The sequence below is a fragment of the Aplysia californica genome, unplaced genomic scaffold (genome assembly GCF_000002075.1).
Source record: "Aplysia californica isolate F4 #8 unplaced genomic scaffold, AplCal3.0 scaffold00293, whole genome shotgun sequence".
NCBI lineage: Eukaryota > Metazoa > Mollusca > Gastropoda > Aplysiida > Aplysiidae > Aplysia > Aplysia californica.
Window position 1 is genome coordinate 769,534 of NW_004797563.1, and position 7,040 is coordinate 776,573.

Genomic DNA, 7,040 nt, shown 5'->3' on the forward strand with positions numbered 1-7,040 from the left:
TCTGAAACCAGGCGACCCCCACCTCTTTCAATAGCCAATATCTTGACTTGTATTCAAGATAAATGGATGGTTTTATTTCATCAAAAGCAAGGCAAATGGATAGGCTTTAAGATCATACCAGTAACTCCATTTGCCCCAAAATTGATAAGGGCCTGGTTCCACTGCGTCTTGACACATATGTTTCCATCTGTAAAATTGTGATATACAGCTGTTTTTATATATAATTCTTTTGCCTTATTCCTGAAGGATCAGAATATCTGACTTTTTGATGCTCATAGAATTACAAATGTTTTTGTTGCAAATAACATGGCTGAATATTTGATTTGATTTATTATGAAATGCTCAATTTCTTTCCCAACTGTTTTTAAACGTTCCTGCTTAGATTTACCGAGGTTGACCTTTACATGAATTCTCCTGTGGCCTAGATTGACCATTAGGTCCATTGTTGCCCGATAGTTTACATTTCTCTATCAGGATTTTCCTATAGCTAATTATGAAGGAAGTATTGTTCAAATGACATTTTCAGCGAGACTTGTGGTTTGACCTTATCTTCCAGTTTCTACAGATATTTTTAGATTCACTGTCGGGTTACTAAAGCTATAAAGAAAGTTGAGGTTCTTTGATGCTTTTTCGAAGTGTAATTAAGATCACTACTGTAGTGCTTACTCCCTTGTGGTTTAAGGCGCTTCCTCAAAAAAGTAAAATTTGTATCAACGTTTCATGTATACTGGCCCATTCAACATACAATTCTGGGTCAAATACATGGTATACACGATTTGTAATCTGACGAAGAACACAGACACAAAAAAATAATCCCTGTGGCTACTGATCACATTTGCTGTTTAAAAAAGAATAAAACTAGTAAAATGATATAAATGAATGTTTTTAGACCACATTTAAATGCTTGAATCTAGATTTTATAGATGTCTTCCGTAATGATGGTTTATTTGATCACGATAACAAAAAAGGGACAGATTAAATGAACAAGAAGCTAATGCCTAGTCATAAAAATAAACAGGACACTGGTGAGGATTTAGATATAAGTGATATAGTTGTTAGGTCTGACAGCGAAAATGAAGCTAGAGCTAAAACTAAGACTCATTCGCCAACCATCCTTGACCAACCAGATAACAGGGATAGGCCCCGAAGCATTGACTGCTTAAAAAAAATGTTTACTCTATAATCTTTAATCTATGTTTTCCAGTTTATTTGATATTTTCATCATATATGGTACCTTTGGAAGACTTTTTAAAAAAATTGTTTAGTTTTGTTCACATAATTATACTTCTTCTTTTTAATGGGAGGGTAATTTTCTCAACATGGCCTAAGGCAGGATTGAGTAAATCAAACTTTGCAATGAGCTTTGTTGAATGTCTGCTCCTTTTTCTTATTTCACTTTTTTAAAGCTCAATTCGCGCTCGCAACTGTTTTTTCAACCAGTCTATCTCGTTTGAATGGCTGATTGGTATTCTGGTGTAGTTACTCTTTTTACTGTTATATAATATGGTCAATTTTTTTCTCTTTTTACTGTTATATAATATGGTCAATTTTTTTCTCTTTTTACTGTTATATAATATGGTCAATTTTTTTCTCTTTTTACTGTTATATAATATGGTCAATTTTTTTCTCTTTTTACTGTTATATAATATGGTCAATTATTTTCTCTTGCAATTATCTTCAATCATGCTGTCTAATGTGGGTGGTTGGTGGATGGTCTTTCATGGTTTTCTCTTTTTTAAAAGTAATTTCTACTTGTCATTACATTAATCTGCTTGTGGCACATTATAACGCTGTGACTGTGAGTAGTTTCATGGACAGTCTTTTCTCAATTGCACACTGAAAATGTTAGTTTGCTTCCAGCATCTGTTTCTTGAATATCTGCATCTGTCTTATGGATTATTACATCCCTGGCAGTCCATGTGGCCCAGATGGGTAAGTTTGAGAAGCCTGCCTCCTGTGTGATCTAAATTGTGGAAAAGACAGCAAAAACCATTTACCTTTAGTTACAATCGATCACTGTCATAAATTCCCTTTGTAATGAAAACTGTTCTTTTTGAATTCATTAACATTCATTTTCTATCAAGCTGAATAAATAAAGCCAAAAATGAATAATACTTTTGTTTTTGTTCAATCTTTATTGTTAACAATGTATTTTTTTTCTTTTTCTATTAGTTTAGTCTTTTATTAGTAGCTGGTGTGAAGAAAGAAGGTTACGAAATTGGTATGCCATGCAAAAATGTGTTCTAAACCTGAGTGGAGTCTGAATTGATTTTCTAGATCTTCTTGGAATATTTGCTTACAAATGCGTTCTAATGTTGAAGGACCTAGTATTTTGCCTTTGAAATAATCTACATTGTGTCTAGCAGAGCGTTAAACTTTGACCACAGCAGCTACATCAAGAGTGATCTACAGTTGACACTTTATAAGACGGCCACCTATTGTCAGGAAGAAATGTGGCCATCTGAGAAAGGTAGTTCGTCTTATACAGCGTTATTATAACGTTTAAAATATGCAAGGGAGGAAATGGGAAGTGGCCATTTGTACGGTTGATCATCTCCTACGGGGAGGCTGTTAGAGCAGGTTCAACTGTATTTGCTGTCCACATCTGTCTTAAAAGTCTACACTCTTTCTGAGATGGCAAACTTCTTTAGAAGTGGAGCTTCACTTTTGAATGTCATGTATACATAATATATGAGAATATCCCTCAAATATTTCGAAACATAAACATCTTTGGCAAAATAAAAGTGCTACAGGTAGTTCAGGTGATAAGATAACGGACAAAGGGTAAAAAAAAACCCAATACAGCTCATGATGTTTATATGCCCACTGTCAAACAATTGGAAAACTAATTGTGTTGTCCGAACCGTGAAAAGCAGTGTCTTGTTCAATTTATTCCTAGTATCTAACTGTGGTGTTTCGTTCTCCCAAATTTTTCTGTGTACTTTTTGAGTTTGTCTGCATCTGTGGGTTCTGCTTTTCAACAAGTAAATGTATGGTTTTATGCAATGTCGTTCCTGGATCAATGTTTGGACAATTTTAAGGCTCTCTTGTCTTTTGAATTTTTTTCTCATCGTTAAAGAATCTACGGCTAAAGGAAAAATTTTTAAGATGAGGAATGGGGCAGAAAAAAGGGTGGTGTTATTACTGAAGCAAAGTGAGATTATCTTTTACAAAGAATGGAAAACTTTTGGGGGGAAATATTTCTTATTTTACAGTTTCTAGGGAAGTTTACATATATTTAATTCCTTTTTACTGGATTAAAAAGGGGCTCTCTAGGTTCAGAGGTGCAGTGTTCTCCTCTCGTTCAAAGGTCCCGGGATTGTAACCTGACAGCCAAGAAAAGTTTGCTTCTCTGAAATTTTCTCTTCTCAAGTCATTTCCTCCTGTTCTCTAGTCATATTATCTTCTTTCATCCCAACTTCATAACCTCTGCCCCCCCCCCCCCCCCCCCAGCCTCCTCTGTGCTCCTCTCTCCCTAACTCCTGACTCTTTCACTGATTCTACTTGTACTTTTACTAGCTCTTTCTTACTGCTGACTTTCAGTCACACCCCCGGTTCTTAGGGAAGGTAAGATCGAACACCTAGCCTTCTTAGATAAGGCCGAAAAATCTCGGAGGTCTCTCTCTCTCTCTCTCTCTCTCTCTCTCTCTCTCTCTCTCTCTCTCTCTCTCTCTCTCTCTCTCTCGCTTAACATATATATTAAATATATTATTATTTGTTTTGTTTGTTATGGTAAAGTGTTTTACGGCGCTCGCAACTGCATTAGGTCATATGAGCGCGCGGGACACACCTAATATTTTCAGTTGGTAGGAAATTTTGAATTTTGTCCGAGTGGCGGCCGAAGCCTACTCTTATCGATGTTAGACCACCAAGGGATCTTTAACGTGCGCAACTTGCACACGGGCCCTCCGAGATTTGTTCGCCCTTGTCCGAGAAGGCTAGGTGTAGATCTTTCCCACCAGAAGATCAGGGGTGTGGCTGAAAGACAGCAGTAAGAAGAAGCGAAGGAGTAGCAGTAGAAAGGCTGCAGAAAGAATCAGGAGCCCAAAGGAAGGGGCAAAGGAGGTGTGGGGGTGGGGGCAGAAGGAGGAGACGAAAGCAGACGACAGAACATTGCTAGAGAGCAGGAAATGAGGTGAAAGGAGACAAATTTAGTGAAGAAAATTTTTCGGTTACTACCCGGATTCGAACCCGGGACCTTTTAAGTGAGAGGCCAACACCTTAACCTCTATGCCACGAGAGTCCCCTGACGCTCTCTGGTGATTGTCTTTTCTCCTCAATCGTTCGAACTACACACCTCACCAAAGAGGTTACCGTATAAAGTCACACGTTTACAGCGTAAGTATGCTATGAAGTGCAGATGTACTTCGTGGTGGCATTGTTTTTAGAGTGGTTATGTTGTTGGCTGTGGTGGGGAAGAAGATGAAGAAGAAAAAAAAGGTGATGACGATCATCTATCATCATCATCAGTGTCATCGTCACGTTCCTGATACAGCCCATTAGGGCGAAACATTGAACAAATTGTATGCATTGTAGTGTCATAAATATTCAAACACTCAAGACTCCACTAATTTTTTATAACATTTATTATTTTTATTACCATGCTCTACAACAACGATGATGATGATGATGATGATGAGGATGAGGATGATGATGACAATATTATAGTCCATATTATAAGTGATATAAATTCATGTAATGGGCCAACACGTCACACCAACTCTAGTATAATGTACTATATTATCGATAATTATATGTATAAAACACGCAAACCCAGGGACCACGAGTGCAAGAAAGCTCAATTGAGGATTTGAATCAAGGACGCTTTATATCTGACCCTTACCAACCAGCTCTCAGTACTGGAATGGACGTGAAAAGAACAGGTGCAGTACAATGTACAAACAAATTTTCAATATAAACAATATTGAGAAAAGATGGTACGGACAGAATTGCAAAATGATGAATAGCTGGGCCTCCGTGTGTCATAATTCATTTGAACTCGCTTGAGTTGATCTTCGGTTAAGTTGATCTTTTCCCTGGTTCCCAGCACCTCTTCTTCTTTACAGATCCCAACGGTTCAATTGAACTTTGGATAAGTTGATCAACTCATCCGTAGTCGACTGTTGTATAATAAATCATATTAGGATGTCACAATCACAATTTATAGGCAACCTTTAGAAGGCGGCTTGCTTTATTGCTTTAACCCTGCCTGCCAGATCAACCCGTTCTGAGTGGAATACAACATCTCAGAAGTCAGGTACTGATGTTCGATGAAATAACTTCCCCATTTGGGAGTCGACCTTAAGTCTTTTGCGTGAGACGGTGAAGCGCCAAACCGTTAAACTACTAATGACGATAGATGCATTGTCGATCCTATTACAGTGCATCTGTATAAGTATAACAAAATACAAGTACTAGGTTGTTTTCATACAAATCATACAAACTTATGAAGAATCTCTTTGGATGTTATAATTATCTTAAACCGTACACCAACTCTTTGCTACCTCTGCCAAACCTGCACCCTCAACAAAGCGAAGCAAAATAAAATAAAAGCATGAAAAATTAATTGTCTTAGAAAAACATCAATCATCACAAGCAGCTAGATATGTGAGGCAGCGTGGTGGAATCAGGCTCTCATCAAAATAATCAAAGTGAAGAAGCTTGCATTTTTCCGCAGGTTAGTGAATTTTTATCAATTTTTTTGTTTTTTTGGCTCAACACCTTTTATGCCCATTAAAGAATTCATTTCTGTGTGGATTTTTCTTAAAAATGTTGATTAAAGGCACAAAAATGTAAATTTTCAGTCACCACGGACTCTTAAGCTAAGGAAATAACTAATCTTTGGTGGCCATTTTCTCACCAATTTTACCTCGGAAAACAGGTGACCCCACCTCCTTCATTGGCAAATATCTCGACTTGTATTCAAGATAAATGGATGTGGTTTTTTTTTATAGAAATAAAGACAAGTGAACAAGCTTTAAGATGACACCAATAACTCTACATGCCCCAAAATTGACGAGAGCCTGATTCTACCGCACTGCCTCACATATAGACAAAGACGTGAATACATCAAACATCAAGTGGGTGTCGGATCGAGCTTGAAATACATCGAGAGACAACAAATAAGGTGGCATGAGCATGTAAGGAGAATGGGGCTACAACAGCCAGCCTGCAATGCCTACAACATGCGATTCGACGCAAAGGGAAGTCCAAGGAAACAAAATGGAAATATAGAGTTAGAGACTCCCCAAAGGAACAACGTGACGATCCAAATTGCAACATTTCTGGTACATTCCAGTGCAATTTGGATGTATTCCAATCATTACTTTTGAAGTTGCAGACTCTTACAGACTGTGTGGTGGGCTGACAGTGGCATCTTCACTGGATGCCTCGTGGTATAAGAGGACAGAAAAAACAGTTTTTAAAAAGCAAAAATAAACCTTACACCAGTCATCTTCGCTGCCTGGTTTCTGTTATGGTAGGATCGAACGATAGCTTCCATGCACACAATCAGATCACATATTTCAGTTCCTTTCGATACTGTGAACTCATCAGGAAGTAGATAAAGATATTCACTGAGGAATTGAGGACCTCTAAAAAGTAAAAGCACGCAGTCATGAAAAGTACAATGTTCTGATGTCGCCCGGAAAGCGTAAACTCTGGCAGCATAAACATAAACAGAAATTTGACTGTATTGGGGATAAAGCATATGATATACACCGCCGAAATGACTGACGTCATTTTCGCCACTCTCCTTTCACGCTGAGGCATCTGCAGACCCTGACGCCATCTAGCGTGTTGTTTGAGTCTGCTGACGAGAAGGATCGTGCAAACGACCACACAGCTGAAGACAAAACACTGACTGAACACTTGTGTTACCGCCTTCACGACAAACTCAATGAACTCTCCCCCCTCAATATAAGTCACGCCAAGCACAGTTTTGTTTCTCTCTGCAGAAAACTTCCCCACAAATCTGAGATAGTAGAAATGAAGACTCTGGCTCCCCAACCCAAAAACAAAAATGCCAATAACTATTCCTT